General features: G+C 35.9%; 1 long non-coding RNA gene across 2 annotated transcripts in view; it reads right to left on the bottom strand.

The window, feature by feature from the left end:
* The window catches only part of LOC139076975 (uncharacterized), a 300,141-nt gene extending 289,389 nt beyond the window's left edge, over positions 1 to 10,752 (bottom strand). Inside the window, exon 1 of one of the 2 annotated variants that reach the window (XR_011529061.1) lies at positions 10,533 to 10,752. This is a non-coding gene — a long non-coding RNA (uncharacterized lncRNA). Of the gene's footprint in view, positions 1 to 5,922; positions 6,082 to 10,532 lie in introns of those variants that run through there. The other variant, XR_011529062.1, reaches the window with a different exon arrangement.
* Between the last annotated feature and the right edge of the window lie 8,359 nt (positions 10,753 to 19,111).

Below are 19,111 nucleotides of genomic sequence, written 5' to 3'. Positions count from 1 at the left end.
CACAGTGTTCTAATCTTAGTGGAGCTCTTAACTCAGGGATCTCTTTCCAAACTCTTCCAGGTGTGGGATGGAGCAGACAAGCAGAGAAGACAGGAGAAGGTGTTGCATAGAAATAAAAACAAAATAATAAAAATGTGGCAGGGGATAAAGGCCCTTCTGCTATTTCCCAGGCCTTTATCTGCCTTTAACCACATAATTTGATGAATTACATTCAGATTTAATACCTGAGAATGAGCCTTCATGCATACATTGCTGACATTTTGGGTCATAAGTAGACTACTCTATCAAAATGAAGCTCCAGACATCAATTAAGATATCTGTGTCATCACCGCAGCTTTTTGAAGAAAGCATATTTCCTGGAGTTTTATTGGCTGAAATTCTTTTATTTCTATTAGTCTCCTGCATTCCACATTTATCTTTGTAATAAATTAGTTTCGATATAATTTAATTTGTTATCAGATCCTAAGAAACCATTCCACAACAACAATTTTGGAACACTTCATTCCCTACGGGCCATACAGGAAATTTCCTCAACAATACTTTTTATAATAAAACCCAAATCAGTAATTGATCTGTTTAAGTAGAGTTTTAGGCAAAATTAAACAGAGCAATTTCTCAAGCTCTGCAGTTTGCTTATCAGCAGTAAATGAAAGTTAAAAATTGCAGAGCAATTTTCAAAGTATCATTTTCTGATATCTAGCCTAATAATTATACAAACCTAGATTTTTCATATTCTCCTCAATGTTATGTGGATCATCAAATCAGCTAAACAGTATCCTTTTCTTATTGGTGGAGTTTTTCATATCTCACAAACTCAATACATTATTTCTTTGGCCATTTGTAATTTGTCCAATCTTGCAGTAATGACAAAGGCTGGGGTGACTCTCCACTTTTATTTTACAGAACAATTTCAACATGCAACAGTGAAGTAACCTAAGAAATATATCCACAAAGCTTAAAAAGATGTACTCTAAAAACTATGATGGTACATATGAAAAGTGTCTTTGAAATTGACCTTCAAAATCATAAGCATACATCAGAATAATTTGTTACAATGAATTTTACCCCAAATTTTAATTTTTATTTTAATAAATGGGTACAAATTTGACAAAGCTAGTCTGTAGTGAATCTCATTTCCTGTATGTGAGATGTCCACATAATAAGCTCCCTTTGACACTGGCTAGAAGATTTCACGTAGAAAGTGGCAATTAACGAGACTCTAGGAACCTTAGCAAACTGAAAAATCCATAAACATGCCAGAATAGAAGGTACTTTGCACAATGATAAGAATGAAAAATACCCAGAAATTTTGGTAACTAGAACTGGGTAGTACAAAACTATATTGTTATTGAGGATATATAAAAAGAACAGAGATAGGGTAAATTTCTAAGCTAAAGGATAGAAGAGGTCTTTACTTTGACGAAAAGTCATTTCTCAGGAACTAGGTGAAACGATCGGCATGATCATTTAGTCAGACAATCCTGGTCTTTTTGGGTTTTTTTCCCAGGTATATTCATAAATATTACCTCCCATCAGGACTGTCATCAGGATTCAATGCACAGCAAATGGGTAGTAATGTTATTGTCACTGTTGCCTACGTATCTCAAGGGCAAGGTTATTCGTTTGCATTATTTATAAACCCATTTAATGTTTGGCACAAAGCTCTGCATATGAATACTACATGCCTAAAGGACAATGATGATAGGTGCCTGAAATTTGCATACAAAATCATGAATACATAAAATCATACTGTAAAGTGCCTTTTTAGGATTCAGCCACCATTTGTTTGTTTTCTGTGTGTGGCTGGTCAACTGTGGAAGGTGAGAAGGCAAGTGGAAAAGGTCAAGAAGTTACAGCTAAAAGAGAATTTAGATAAAACCACAACCAGAGAAAGTGATTTTATTTTATTTATTTATTTATTTATTTATTGAAGAAGATAAGCCCTGAGCTAACTGCTGCCAATCCTCCTCTTTTTACTGAGGAAGACTGGCCCTGAGCTCACATCCATGCCTATCTTCCTCCACTTTATATGTGGGACGCCTACCACAGCATGGCTTGCCAAGCTTTGCCATGTCTGCACCCAGGATCTGAACTGGTGAACTCTGGGCCGCCAAAGCGGAATGTGCGCACTTAACTGCTGCACCACCGGGCCAGCCCTGAGAAAGTGATTTTACAAGCTAGAAATAAGAAGGCAGGGAAAAGGGCTGGCCCTGTGGCATCGTGGTTAAGTTCTCACACTCACTTTGGGGGCCCAGGGTTTGCCCATTCAGATCCTGGACACAGACCCACACATTCCTCATCAAGCCATGCTGTGGCAACGTCCCACATAAAAGAACTAGAAGCACTTCCAGCTAAGATATACAGCTATGTACTGGGACTTTGGGGAGTAAAAAAAAAAAAAAAGAAGAAGAAAGCAGGGAGGCCTGAAAAAGCCCCTCTTGCAGCTCCCTGAAGGTGAAGATGCAGGAGCTGCTCTGGACCCTCTGAAGAAGGAAAACATCAGAATGCACAGGCTAGGGAGGTAACTTGTCTGCAATATTTGCTGAGGAAGATTTTGATAATAACCTTCCAGTATCTAAATAGCATGCATTAAAAGGACAGTGATCAGCTTTTCTCAGTCTCCACTAAGATCAAGCAAGAACATGTGGGCTTATATAGCAGCAGGGAAGATTTTGGAAAGGGTTTAACTAACCCTTAACTAAGAATTTCACAACAATGCAGGTAATGGATTAGCAAGAGAAGATATAACATAGCTTCTTTGAAAGTGCTTTGAAATTGTAGAGATTCCCATTTCATCCCGAAAATCACTGCTCAAGCTCTTCTTTAGCTTTCTAAGATTTTAAGATTATATGTTAAGGGCCAATTCAAAAATACAACTATAGAGAACCTATAGGTTATATTTAACCAGATAAAGCCTAGTAATAAACTAGGAATGTCACTTTCCTATCAGTCAAATATCTAGCTTCCATTAAGTTTATCATTCCGTAACAGATCCATAAAATTAGTAGACGCAACTGAAAATGTTTCTGTAGCTGAAGATACAGCAAGGAATTCAATACCTTCAATAATAATTTTAAAGAAATTAATGTCAGGCAGTTTACTAATTCCTGAGAAAAACAGTTTTGGAGAATATTGGTGTTAGATATTAAAAATGTTTTCTTCATATCCTCTTAAGTAAATCACATCAAATACTCAAGACACAAAAAAAGCAAATATCCTAAAACCTTTGGTATCATTTTAAAGAATTAGTAGTATACATTTACCATAGAGAACTTTTTTAAAGTTATAAAATGTTTCTGTCAAGTACTAAAAATATTGAAAGTAGGAGTTGAAAAGTAATTCACTCAAAAACTGGTTCTTGAGAACCCTCTTTAAACGAGGCAGGAACCCTGTCCTCCAGGAGCTCCTTATGTAGTAGGCAAGGTCAATTTCATCAACTAATATCCAGTATGGAAGGCTGGAAAAATCTAAAGGAAATGCAAAGAAGGTAGAAGCTAATCCTATGATGTCTCACTTAAAAAAAGTCAAATCAAAAATTCAAAGCAGAGTTTTCAGTTTAGGTAGTTTCCAGCCAAGCTCTCCCACAGGAGGAGGGGAGGGGAAGCACAGGCTCAGTCCACTTCCAACCAATATCCAATGACTGCCAAATTTCTATGTGTCATCTTAAACTTCTCATCCTCTCTTCAGCCTCATTTTTCTGGTTGTCTGTATCTCTGGTAGCCATTTAATATATCATCAAAATCACCAAGGGAAACTTGTTAAAAACAAAGGCAATGACCCACCTCAGATTCTGAATCTCTTAGCTTCATGTCTGGGAATTTGGATTGTTAACAAGCCTCCTGCCAGTCCCTCAACTCCCAGGGGACTTGCAAACCCTATCAGTGTGAGAGAGTGACATATCTATCAACCTCAATGTTAACACTGAGTCCTAGGACATAGTCCTTAGGATCTCAATCTCTATATAATATTCAAATTGATCTTCACAAAAACCCTGTGCAGTGAGAATTACTGTTTCTGTTTTACACAAGAGGAAACTGAAGCTCAAAAAAATGAAATATCATGTCGAGCTATGAGTGCCGCCAGCATGCTGTATGGACTGCATGGTGGGATGAAAGAGAGAACGGGCCTAGAGGTGAGACTTATATTTGAATCTTGGCAGTGCTACTAAAGCACCCTGATCGTGTCATTCAACCTCTTTGAGCCCCAGATAACCAAGGTAAAATGGTGATTATAATGCTGACCCACGTAGGTCGCAGCATATCATGGGCATTCAAAAGATATTAATCCATTTCCATTTGCAACTCTGTTTTCTCTTTGTCATTTCCTTAAGCGTGAAGCCATTTTAAAATGGTTCTTTTGGCCTGTTTACTTCTGAGAAGAAACACATTCCCTCCTTTAACAACCTTATTATTAGATGTTAATTAGTCATCTAAATATGATTATTTAGGAGGTACATCTGTTATGTAAAGCACTATATCAGGTCTGTTTATCAAGGTTAAAATTGGAAAGAATAGGAGAATTTCCAAAATTTGGAGATATTAAACAAAAGCAAAATTGTTAAATAAAATTATGATACAGCCACACAGTGTAATAATATGCAGTCACTAAAATTACAATTTTTAAAGAACTGCTAATGACATAATAAAATAATAGACACAAAACAGGACATAAAATTACATTTATTACACGATTTTAAATTAAAATATGTGTGTGCAAATGCATGTGTGTATATGAACGTATGTACATGCAAAGGCATCAAAAGATAGAAAGGAAATATGCCAAAGTGTTAATAGTTGTTATCTCTGGGTTGAGTAATTATGTCTTACTTTTGTTTTCTTCTTTGTAGTTTGTCTGTGTTTTACACATTTTCTACAAAATTATGTGTACATTTTATAGTGAGAAAAAGTAAACATCAAATAAAATAAAATCATTTATAAATAAAACATTTACAAATAAAACAAAACAAATAAAGAATGCTGCAAAGTATTAAAATGGGCCATGCTATCATTTGCTTCTTTTTATTCTGAGATCCATAACAGGAATGTATTTGTTTCCTACAAGGGTTTCTTCAGTTTCTATTATACCCAACATTGTAAAATGCGCAGTGAAAGATAAAGATCCTCTCAGATTACACACATTAGAAGTTTTTCTCTGACCATATTTGGCTTCCACTGGAATTCTACGAAAATATCTGCAACAGAAGGCTCTGAAGTCAGGGAACAAACTGTTCTTAACGGTGTGGGGTAATTTCTCATTTACATGGGAATCAGCCTTCCCAACAGAAAATCGCAGTATCCCCATCCCAGCATTTGGTACGAGTCTACTCTCTCCTAGGCACTGTTTTAGGCCTTTTACGTTCATTATTCTTCTCTCTGTGACTTTTGGCAAGTAACTTAACATTTCTGTGCCTCTATTTCTTACATAAAATAGAATGATAATAGTACTGACTTGATAAGGTATTTTTTTTTTGAGGATTAGCTCAGTTAATATTTAGAAAGCCCATGAGAAAATGATCATAGTATAATAATAATAATAGGTATTATTTTTAACCTTAACAACCACCTTCAAGAGGCATGTATACAATTGCCCCAGATAGTGGATGAAGGCACTGAAACAGAGTTTATTTACTTCTCACCTTATAAGTGGCACTGAGAGTCAAACGGAACTTTTACTGACATCAAAGCCCATGCATAGTCATTAAACCATCATGCAACAGACAATATTCATAAATATTCACAAACCTTTTGTAAACCAGACACAGACACTGAGCAATATTGGGCAAGACTCAGCTCTTGCCTTTAGTCTAGTGAGGAGGGCAGGCAGATCTTCAAGCAGTAAGTGTGAACGCAAGGATGAGAATATGAGGCCATAACGGCAGAGAGAAAGGTGCCAAGAGTATTCTAGAGATTGGGGCAAAGCTACCTGGAGGAAGCCAGCACCACAGCAGAGATCTGAAGAATGAGTCGGAGTGAGCCGGCAAGCCGGTGAGGAACAACAAGCAGTTGGCATTTGCTTCCTTGTGTTCTGTGCTGGAACTCTGGAGCTGCCAACACTAACTTCATGCCAGGTGACAAATGATCTGAGTGCCCACAGCTGCAGCTGCCGCTTTATACCCTCTCCCTCCTACTTCCATCGTTAATGAGCCCGAGACCAGAAAAGAATACATCTTAGTAACCAAGAGCTCTTCTGTTAGCCTTTGGTCCAAAGATACAAGAGAAGTTCTCCACTCCTGTTAATAATACAGCCACAGATCCTTTGTTATTTTCTACTAGCACTTGCTAAAATAAAACTCTGCTGCTACTAACTCTCATTTTTATGTATCTGGGTGGCAGAGTGTTATATGTTCATAAATATATTCGTTATAAAAAAATACATGTTTCACCCCCCAGGAACAGCTCTAAAGCATATCAGTGCCCCCAAGGTTCCTTAAGGTTAATTCTTGCTACTAGGAACTCTTCTGATGTGCCCTAACTTTCAGCAGTTCTGACTTTGGAATATTCTACCTGCAGTTACAAAATACCCCAGAGACACAGGTGTGCCAGAAGGTATCTATTCCAGATGTAAATAGCTTTACCGAGTGGCGGCAAGTTTTGTGCCTTTAGAGACATCTCCATATTTCAAATATTATTTTTAAAACAGATGTCTCATTTCAAACAGTTGATTTGAGGAGAAGGAACTTTGTCCTTCTGTCGTGGTGTGTCAGGCGTAACATTCCCCGTATATGGAGCCTCTAGAAAGTCTTCCATTTTGCCCCTTACAAGTCACTAGTCTGTGACTACATCTACTTAAGTGAATGTGTAAAAAAATAAGAATTTAATCTTTATTTAATTGTCAACAAACAAACCAACTTCAGTGCTGTTTGTGGCTGGCAGTGTGTTTAGTATAGTAACAGGGAGATTCAAAGGAAGCACAGAAATTGTTTCCTTCCTTTAAGGAGTTTACAGTGTGATTGGAAAGGCTAAGAATCATGTTAAACTGATTCAGTGACACTCACTCTGGACAACAGTGACATCGGGACACCAGAGGAAGAAGAAAAGTTTTTCTACACTAAGAAAGAGTAGAATATGGCATCCAGCAGTGGAAAATTTCCATTATTTGTGTATATTTTGCATTTGTGTATTTTTGAATGCCTAGCCTTCCGGAGAACAAAGAAAAGCCCCCAGTACTTTTTCTAAGGCATTATATTTGTATCTTTCAAACGATCGGTTAAAGAAAATCATATGCTCTCCTGAAACAAGTATTTAAAAACGTAAGTTAGAGAATCTTGATCAAACTAGCTCCAGTCTATAAAGAAAAGTCTATTTCAACTGTTACAGGAAACAACACCTTTAAGTCAATCACTAGGGGGAAAAGCCTGCAGTACACACTGCAGTATATTTCTCTGAAACTGAATATCCAGCTTTATTTGAAGAAGCTATGCTTCCCCTAATCCATTAGTCCCCAGGCCACACCATGCCCCAGGGCTTAGAATAAGGTGAAAGTCTTGGGTCACTATGTCTTGCTACCTCCTCTCACGTGGGCTAAAATACAGCACTCACAGCAGGTCCAGCAGGATGGAGACCAGGACTGGTGGGGAAATTTGTCATACTGACACTGAGGAGAGAAAAAGCCTGACTCTGCGCAGATCAGCTCAAAGTGAAACAAATCCTGCATCCTCAGTTTAACCAACACATATAAACCCCATCAACATATATTCTTAAACTGAGAAATTCCAAACTTGTATATTTTTAGATGAATTATATGAAACTAAATTAAGATATATAAATCATCATTACAGAGGAAAGGTCTCTCTTGGGCAAAAGGGGAAACTCCAGGTGTGTGTTTATTTTTTAATGTTGTTGGTTCAATGACATTGTTTATTTGGCCTTATTATTTGTAAGACACTGTACATTCACTTATAATTTAGTTGAGTGACCGACATTTATAAGCTCCTTTAAAATTTCTGCTTATTTTTATTTACTATCATCCTTTCGAATGACAAAAAATTATTTCTTCACTAATTTCTTCACGTATTGCCTGCTGCTGTCCATAAAAGACAGAGACGTCATTACACAGGGACAGAGAAAAGGACTGCCTCCGTATATGGGGGCTGGGTCCCCAAGCATGCCACCTCAGTACCCCGCAAAGCTACGGAAGCAAATGGCAAAGGATCTCTCAAGTGACCACTTTGCAGCCCCAGAATTATAGAGGCTCTAGAGAGTTTGACCTAAATTAAGTGGAGACAACCAAATATTTGAAGCATTCATGTAAAGAGGTAAACATATATTACAAGGTGCAAAGGCATTCCTCAAACTCTCCCACTGTTTCCCCGAACTTATTTGTTTAACTGCGTTACATATCCACTCTATGTCTACTGTACAGACATGAAGATGAACTGGTGAATTCTGTCTGAATAATTACGCAGTTCAGAATTATCTTACTAACCCTTTTAAAAATGTGAAGGCAAGACTATTCATGTAAGAGGTCAAAAACAGAGTAAGATTAAACCTCAATAGTGGCTATTCTAGGGAACTTGCTTTGCATTACCTGAGCCATAAAGACATAGCTCCCAAGATTTGGTAAATTTTGAGGCTGTCAATCATTGATGAGTATTAGGAAAACTAAATGCAAATAACATAGAATCCTGGCCTTATGCCCATTTTCCATTCATTCATTCATATGGTAGATAAATATTTTTCAAGAAATTTCCAGGTTCTGTGGATATAATACTGAAAAAGACTTCCATGTCTTGGAATTTCATTTAAATGTGATAGGTATACAATGAATAGATTATATTTTTTTAAAAACTTCATACTGGTTCTCACTATCATGCACAGCACTCAGTGTTTCTAAAAGAGTACTGAATGCCTATACTGTTAGTGGCACCAGGAATGAACTAATGATGAAATCCAGAATTTTCAGCCTGATATTCAAGACCATCTCCAACACTGCCCACCTACCTCTATAATATTATTCCTTACTGCTCACATCTGAAACCAATGATGAAGGCAGTACCAACACAAACTAAATATCTGACTGGACATTATCATCTTCACTCAGCAAAATCATTCTTTCCACCCCTCCGAGAAGAGTGCCTTCCAATATGAAGCCCTTACTAAAGCCCTTAAATCAGATTTCTCCCTCCATTTAGATGCTATACGCCTTGTGTATTCTCCTCTCTAACATTTATTTTGATTTGTATTTTACTGTATACTCATGTTCATGAATACGCCAATCCTAGTCACTTGACTGGCAACTTTTTGAGGGCAGGGACTGTTTCTAACTTCTCTTGGTATCCTAGGCTTGATTTAGCATACTATCTTACATAGTTAGCTCTCAATTCATACTTCTTAAGGCGAATTGTGTTATATTTGCTTATGTGCAATGGCAGAACATAAAATTCAGTGTCTGCTTCATGCACACATCTGTTATCAGGGAATACATACAAGTTTATAAGTAGTCTAACTTATAGGCTAGTTTTAGAGTAACAATACTAAGAGTAAAATCTCAGTCTCTGCTATTTCCAATTTAGTTCTGAACTTCTGAATCTTTCAATTTCTGGCTAGTTTCTAACGTAAACTCCTGGTCAGAGCTCTTGTGGATTCCAGCTACAGTAACTTCAAGTCCAGGGAACCTATATTTATATATCTGTGCATCCCATTTTGATATAACCACTTTGGCCAATATTTTATGCTCCAAATATAAAAAACAACCTTTCCTCAGTATTTAAAAGCATAGAAAACTAAGTGCATAATTGAATGAAACTTAGGACATTTAAAATATAACACTGAAACAAGTACATTCTTTAAATTCTGATTTATTATTTTGGCAATAGATAATCTACATACTAAGTTATCTAGATAGAAATATTATGTGTGAAAGTGCAAAAATCCATCCACATCCAACACAAGCATTTTTATAATTGTGCAATAATTCTGAATCTGGGTCACATATACCTGTGACTATCTACACATACACAACACACATTCCCATGGCATATTAGACCATACAAAATGTATGTACACAAGATATGTATTTTTCATCATTAGTGTTTTCATAGCTACACAACATTCTTTCTGTCACACAGATGTGAAAATCATTCATATTTTATAGGTGTGATTATGTCTACACCTACAGGTAAAAATGATTGATTATCTAGTCCAGGGTAGTTAAACATATTTTTTTGGCTATTGTCTTTAAAAGTCATATCTGGTAAAACTACATGGTAATATGATTTAGGTTTACTTTCTTTCTTTCTTTCTTTTTCTCTAACAAAGAAACATAAAAGTATTACGGTGCCATTATCGTGTGTTTCTTTAGACCATTACTAAGGTCATATTTATATCAATAAACAATATTCTGTAAAGCTTTAATTATATCACGTTGGAAAATTAAAGAAAGATTGTGACTTCAAGCCCCCATGATCTAGGTGAGAATGAAATGAGGGTATACACGTAGGCACAATTCAGGACACAGAACGTTTGGTACACAAAGAATGATCAGACGGGTTCCTACCCAGCACAATTCCATTCAGTAGTTTCTCATGCACGTACCAGCTCAGCTGCCCACGATCCACGCTGCTTTTAAATACTACAAAGCAATTTACACTCCAACTGCCGCCCGCTTAAGTTCTTCCTTTTGCTCTCAGAAATGGAAATACTTGGACACTGAGTGATGCCCTGTTGCAGCTGCCTCCCAGAGTCCTTCAGCAACTCACCTCGGAGCCGCGCTGGGTTAAGCCCTGCCGCTCCAAGCTCATTCTCCTCAGCAGCTGGCAACTGGTCGGCCGCTGGGCGGAGAGAACGAGCACCAGGGCGCCATCTGGAGGCGCATCGAAGAGGCTGCAGCAAACTTAGAACAACTAGGTGCAACAAGAACGGTCAGCAAATTCTTTGTTAGATGAGCATAATGTTCTTATTTACACTTTTTTGTGCAGACCAAAAAAAGCAAGAAAGCCTCATTCTGTTGCCTACGAATGTTCTATTTCTTTCATATTTCACAATAAAGTAAAATCTGTGATCTCATATACGTACAAATAAGGGATAGCAAGTTAATTTTCTACTTCTTGACTCATCTCCAAGGAAAATAATGAACACTAGCTACTATCAGAACTTTCCAGGATTGGGGTATTTAATTCAACTCAAAGGTAGCCTTCCAAAAGAGAAGTATTATGCCTCTGAACCAACACAATCCAAGTGTGTTAAATATGCTCTGCTGCTTTAAAATATTACAAACCTTACCTCTGGAAATGTTTAGTGTGTTCCTTATCAATGCATTATACTGACTGGAGTATGAGAATACCGTAAAACGGTTTCAGTTATAGTTAGTGTGATAAGGTGTTCATATACCTTTAATATTTCAACAAAAGCCCCTTGAAGTAATTTCCCTCTAAATATCTCTCTAAGCTTCTTTCCATTAAAGAGGATAATTTGTATACCTGAAGAAGATATAAGTTTAATTAATTAATAGAATAGAACACTTAAAGGCTTGTATACTGTGATATGCATTTAGAAATGTGATTATTGGATGTTTCATTATTCCCTACAGATCAAAATGAATGTGCATCGCTGTCCCAGCCCCCACCCTCTTCCTACTTCCTGCTTGCATCAAGATCTATGATTTCACTTTTCCTTTAAAATTAAAATTTGACTTTGAAACTATTTAACAAGGGACCCATCTACAGTGACTGTATATTTTTCCAGGCAAATGTGGACCATAGCTTGATTATATCCTCTGTGGGGCCCCTTTGAGAAAGAGAAATTCTTAATTAGTTCAATTTCAAATCAGTGTTTGAGAATTTCTGGCAAGATAAACACAGAAATTTGTTTCATCAATATTTCACCTCAACTTTTTGTTTCCATGTGTATGGTAAATGAACATATTGGTTTTTCCAACACATACCATTAAACATATTCTAAAGAAAAGTATGATTTTTTCTTTTAAATAGACTCTATATACAAAATATTCATATATTTCAATATTTAAATAGACTCTCTCTATATACAAAATATTCAAAACATAATTTTTATGAGTTGGTAAAGTCTGAAAATTTGTGTGCTGGTGGGATTAAAAATAATGTTAACTCTTCAAGTCTCTATACCTTCAACTCCTAGCATTGTGGAACGTGAAAGCATTAGTTTACTAACTGACTCCTAAATTATATGACTTATGCTGCACTATGGTTAGCGTTGTATAGAACTTCTTAGAAATACAAGACGCTCAAATATACAGTTTAAGAATGCAAGCAGAATAAATAGCATTTAGAAACTTATAAATAATAAAGTAACAAACACTGACCAAACACAGGTATGTCCAACTTTTACCAAGTAAAATTTGACATATGAACACTTAAATGTAACACACAGATAAATTAGGGGATAAAGTTTCCCACTATAAATGTCTTGGCCTTACAAAATCATTCTTTAAGTAAAAACCCCCAAGAATTTCAAGAATGATTTTATTGAAAAAAATAGTCACATGCATAAAGAAACAAAAAAAAAATGAGACATTAAGGAGAGGAGTAGACGTGAATTTCACAGCCAAAGACACTGTGTCTATGCTCATCAGAACCAAAACGATAGGAGTTGATGCTACATGAAAAGGAGATGATTATGTGGCTAGGGGAGGGAGAAAAGTCTTATGGCCATGTGTTGTCCCATGAAAGAAAGTCTAATAGTAGTCTTAAGACACTAAGAGAAAATATAGGAAAAGAGTAAATCACCAAATAGAAGTATACTAAGGAAGTGGAGTAAATTATTTCTATTTCCACAATTTAGCCTGTAAAACTCAAAGAAAGCAAAAATATCCATGTCAAAGTCACTCGATGGGGTCTAATGAAGTAAAATAACATGGGGACTGAAAATATCTATTCTTTACAATCAACTAGAATAAAGGATCTTTGTTGTATTCTATTGCTACATAACAAATTACCACAACCTTAGTGGATTAAAACAAGGCACATTTATTATCTCAGTTTCTGTAGGTCAGCAGTCCTGGCATGACTTACATGAGTCCTCTGCTCAGAGTCTTATGAGGCTTCAATCTAGGTGTCATTTGGGCTCTGTACTTATCTGGAGACTTAGTTGGAGAAGAATGTGTGTCTTACAACAACCAGGTTGTTGGCAGAATTCATTTCCTTGGCTTCTTCAAGGCTACCAGGAGAATATGTCTTCATTTCAGGGAGGGCACCAGTCTTTTTTTTAAGGACTTTCACCTGATGAAGTCAGGCTGACCCAGAATAATCTCCCTTTCAAACTCAAAATCAACTGGTTTGGGACTTTAATTACCTCTGCAAAATCCCTTCACTTTTTCCATTTTATATTGGGTAGAAGCAAGTCACAGTTTCCACCCACACTAAACTAAAGAAGAGGGTACTATGTAAGGGTGTGACATATTAGGGGGTCATCTTAGGGTGTGTCCATGACAGGATCTATGTAAAGACACATGGGATTTCTTGCTTGACGTTCAAAAAAAATGGTGGAACTGCCTGGGTAGAATGGGAGGACAGGGGCATTTTGTTGTCTTTACGATCAAGGAAGAGCCATGGATATATTTATCACAGAAGTTTTGTAGATGCATAGTTATATCTAACAAAGAAATATAACAGAGAAAAATCAGAGAAGTCATTTGTTCAGGACGGAACATGGAGGCAGAAGGTAGGTGCATTGAATGGAGGAGTGATGTCAGACTCATGAGCAGGATTCGGAACAATGAAGAGCATTGATGCCGATGTGGCTGCAGTGGCTTTATGTACTGGACATGTTTTTGTTTCCTGGCTGCCTGCCCACAGCCTCCTACACCTAATCATCCATGCTCTGAAGTGGTTCAGCCTTATTAGACCAGGAGTATATACCTGACCCAAAAGGACACATCCATAGACTGGCCAGAAACTTATTGTTTGTGTGGTGTTACTGGAAAAAATAAGCATGTCCAATTAGATTTTCAGGAATTCAAATTAAAGTAAAAGAGAGAAGTTGCCAGTTGGTGGAGAATATCGCAGCTGAAAGGCCATGTAGCAATTATGAGCTGTGTGCTAGCTGATGCAGAGAAAGCAGTTTAGCAGAAAGAAAAAAACAATGATGCAGACTCAAAAAGAAGTAGAAATTAGAGAGAACATTGATTCATTTAATTCCTCTACTACGTTAGTTCCTGTTATGTGTTGGGCACTGTTCTAGGTGCCAGGAATGCCCCCAATGAGTAAATTGAAGTTTGTGTTCTCATGAAGCTTATTCTTGTAGTGGAAGATAGTAAATATGCACAAGCATGTAAACTATATTTCAATAGGTGAGAAAAATGTGGGAATGAAAATAAAGTAGGGCATGAAGTTTAAAACTCATGAGGGAATTGCTACTTAGGGTAGCACGGTCAGGGATACCCATTTGATCATTTTGATCATGTATCCTTTGAATAGAAACCTGAATGCAGTGAAGATGCCAGCCATGCTGATATTTGCGGAAAGGATGTTCTGGGCAGAGTGAACGGTAGTTGAAAAGATTCTGGGATAAGTGTGTGCTGGGTGAGTCAAAGGAACAGCAAGGGAGGAAATAAGTCTGGTATAGTGGGAGCAAGACAGTGAGTGACAGGGTATGAAGTCAGATATGGAGTGAGCAGGAAGAACACATGGGGCTTGTGAACCTGTGTCAGAACGCTTGTTTTACCTAGAGAGATGGGACGCCACTGGAGGGTTACTCGAAGATAATATCAAACTTACATTTTTAGAATCACTCTTGCTGCTGTAGAGAACAGATGGGAAGTGAGGGAGGTGACAGCGAGACCATGTGGACCCTGAGAGAGACAAAGTGTGGCCTAATTTCCAATTATGTTTCCCAGGAGGTCTGGCTGTACTTGTTTCAGTCCTTGAATTTCCGTGAAATAATGCTGTAAATCCTTTTTAAAAATTCCTCCTTTTCTTAAACTAGATTGCCAAAAATTCTAAGGAACATTAAAAGTGTTCAAGTCTTTGTTACTTTAGATTTTTATATATTTTGGCATAAGAGCTAAAAGGCAGTAGAATTTAAAAAACGTATTATCTTTTTATAAATGATAGGAAGTGCTTGCACATAGGGAGTTGATGTCAGCCTATTGTTGAACAGAGTTATCTTCCCAGGGTATTGGTTTAAGCCCACAGAAAAAGGTGAGTTCCCACAGATTATCTATCTGATCCTTTGTGACATGAGTGTTTCAAGAGTTTTCAACTCAATGAATATCATCATCCAATATCAACAAAAAGGATATTGAAGATGCATAGTTCAATTTTAATATCTCATGGATAACTATTTTTTCTGATATACTATAGAATGTTTGAAACTCGGTATGCCTCTCCTTCTAGAGAGAAAACAATTTTTGCTGACAAAACAATTCAAAGATTTTGTAAGGAATCCATTAATTTCCAATTTTGTATCCTCCCAAACCACATGCATACAAAGATACACACACACATATGTATCATTTGCATATGTGAAGGCATATTTTGGCTACTTTTCACAGCATTTCAAATGAAATATTACAAAATCAAACATAAAGTGTTTCAAGATGGAAGAGGGGGAGGCAGGGTTAGAAACACTCTGTCACTGTCTTAATCACGTAAGACATTTCACCACTACCTCTTCAATGAAAATATCCAACTAGACAAAGAAATAAGAAAATTAGTTTTAGGTCAGATTAGCCTTTGAAAATATTAAGGGTGCAACACTACATATACATGTTCAAATATGCAAATACTATTTATTTTTTATTCATATTTTCAGTGAAGCTTTATAGGAGGTGTTTGATGATATTTTTGGAAAGGGGTAAATTTATAGCATCATAAATTTGAGAGCATCACATTATTTGAAAATTTTTCCATGATTAACAAACAGTGATTGGTATCTTAGCTATGCCGCATATATTTATTAATTTTTTCTTCTTGTTATTTAGAAGATTTGCTAAAAATAACACTTGTAATAAACATTTTCCCACTCACCAAATTCTTAACATCACTACCATCACAGGGAATAAAATTCAGACAATTTACCTGTGAAAGAAGAGTATTTTGTTGGATATGATAGAAAAAAACTGGCACCCATGGAATCATATATTTTTCTTTAGTTACCCAAATATGAAAAGAATATGCAAAACATCAATTTCAATACTCAAAAGACAGAGTTACAGATATGGGAATCACTAAACATTAATTATAACAACACAGAAATGTGAAGGGAGATTTAGACAGAACATAAAGGGTAGAAGAAGCTATGTGCCTAAGTAACTCGGCAGAGTGGTATAAGGAATGCAGTCAATTCAAGGAAACTTTACTTTTTTGGATTTAAGTCACTTTAGGAATTGCTGACATTCAGATATATATTCAATGTTTCATATCATTCCTGTTCTATCTTTAAATGCAAGGTTGTACATAAGATTTCCATTATCTCTGAATTCCAGCACGCAGTCATATTAAAGCCTTTTATCTTGTCCCATGGTTGATGGGGAAAGAATTTTTCATTGGGCTTTATATTGAAATCAGCCTCATTTAAAAATATCCATTTCGTATTCATTTCTCGAATAGCTTTCAAAAATTCAAAGACCATGGGAAATTTGATTTGATTTATAAACATCTACGTGTACTGTTTAGGCTCTTTGACCTCTTTAGCTGATGCCGATACTATTCCTTTATGATGCTGTAGTTTATTTTAAATTTGTAGATTAAGAGGACACATACAGAACTTGAAATGTGGTGCCAAAGGGATTTCCATGAAAATTAGTTAAAACAGTTTGAATATTTCTGAAATAACTTTCACACACTATCGTGCCTTCTAACATTTTGTCACTTTAGTCGTTACTACAAATTCTATAGTTTCCTGGCTTCAATTATCTTATCAATTTAAATGACTCCATCTCTAGCCCCAAACCTTCTCTTGAAGACTGCTCTGCATTTCTACCTGCCAGATGAGTTTCTCTACATAAATATAAACCTAACTCAAATACGTAGGAAGTTCATTGACTTAGATTTTTAAACAAATCCTCAAGGGGTAACTAAGACAAACTAAGGAGAAGTAGAAAAAAAAATTCTTTTCAGTTTGCTTATAAAATTTTTTATCAGTTAGATTTCTCCAAAAATAAAATGGGCTGCCCTGAAATGTACTAAGCTCCACATTATAGGCAATATTAAAGCATAGTCTGGATAACAACTTGGCAAGGGATGGTGAAGTAGGGATCCGAATATCACATAACTGGTCAGACTAGATAATCTTTCAAGTCTCTCAATTCTGAGACTCTATGAGATTATAAAATGATGCTCATTCCCTTTTCTCATCATACATTTTCTTAAGAAAAACTTCCTTCACTGCTAAAACTTACGTGATTTACCTCTTTCCACTACATATAACACCTATTCTTTATTTCCTGGTGTATTATGCAACAATTTAATGCTTTTAAAAAATATATATTTGATTAATTTGTCCTTATCTTGGTTTTTTAGGGTTTTTGTTTTCCTCTCAGTAGTTTTAATCTTAACATCTACCATCTATTAACCCTGATGAACTTTAGAAAATCTCTTTTCAAGGAAACAATAACTTTCTATGCTTAAGCCAGACTACAAATAAAATTTGGAAGCTTTGTTCATATTGGATAAATTATCTGGGCATCCTAAAATAGTTCACTTAACCTTTGAGATTAAAACACGTGTTTAATTAAAAAATAAACTGACGGTTCATTTAGTGGATGCCTACAAAGTGCTTCTAAATGTTTTAGTGAAACAGCATAGAAAAGATCAATGTCTAATTGAAATCTTGTAACTACTTCTCCATATTTATAGCTTGTTAGTTATGATGATCATGCAGCTATCACCCACAAATCTACGTTGACTCACTAAATTTTACAGGGTGCTTTTGGAAAAGCAAAGTTATCAATGGCTTTGGAACTTTTTCTACATGATAAATGTTTCTTCTATGGTGGTATAGGAAGATATATACAAACAAACATTTAAGTAAGTACACATCCCTCAGTCTGAATTGTTCCATCCTGTGAACTCTTTCAATAAATACTAACAAGCCTTCAAACAGAACAAGACTGAAAACATTTCTGTTTTACCACATTTTTATTTGCTTAATGTTTTGCAAGCTAAATTCCTATTTATAAAATCATGTGTGTAACTATATTTTCAATTGTTTCAACAGTGGTAGCAAAAGTTAATCAAATGAGGACATAATTAGCTTTTTGATAACTATCAAAAATGTAGTTTGTTGGCTTAAAAATTATTTGGAATGGACCAAGAAAAAAAGAGGTAGGCTTCACGAATGTTTGTGCAATAGTTAAAAACAGATGAAATACAATATAGAGATGACTTAGGTATGCAATACATAATCATAAATTGCTGCAGAGTTTGGAATTTCTTGGCTGAATGCTCCATTATACCACAAAGTTTCTAGTATGACTTCAATTACTATTAAATCTTTCAAAAGATGTATTTATTTATTTTACTTAAATCAGAGTAAGTAAATATATACTAGACAGAAAAATATGCCTACTTTATTCATTTTAATACCATTGTCTGTCTCTGGAAAATGACAAAGTACTTAAAAGGAAACTATAAAATACTGTAATGTCTTTGTAACTAAAAATACGTATGTCAATCAGAAATATGAACATATTTAATCTTCGTTGAACTGAAAATTACATTCCGTATGGTATTTCTATGTTTTCCTTTTATCCATTCTGCATCATCAGTAACAAACAGTTTTTTCATGAGATTTCTTGCTTTCCGCAATGTAAATTATGTTTGATTAAAATGAAACTATGGCTGTGTAAATACCTTTGCAGAATGCACTAAAAAGTCACAACACAGAATCACTCAAAGGTCCATTACAATCACCCCGCAACATTTTTATCTGGCCTGAGATATCTGTGTTGGAAGTACTCACTTTTCACACTAACAGTCTATCCTAGCTTTTCAGTCTTCTGTGGTTCCCTAGTACCATTAGGCCATACCAACACCTGTTCAGAGTAAACATATTAACATATTCAGAGTCTTCTCATTAACAAATAGCCTTGAAAATCATGTAAAATTAAAACAGTTCCAAAAAGTTAAGAGATTCACCTATTTTAGGAATGATGTTGCCTGATTTCTTTCAGGGTTACTCTAATATCCTCCAGCCCT

This window comes from Equus przewalskii, chromosome 18, assembly GCF_037783145.1.
Source record: "Equus przewalskii isolate Varuska chromosome 18, EquPr2, whole genome shotgun sequence".
Lineage (NCBI taxonomy): Eukaryota > Metazoa > Chordata > Mammalia > Perissodactyla > Equidae > Equus > Equus przewalskii.
This window is presented reverse-complemented; position numbering and strand designations above follow the sequence as displayed.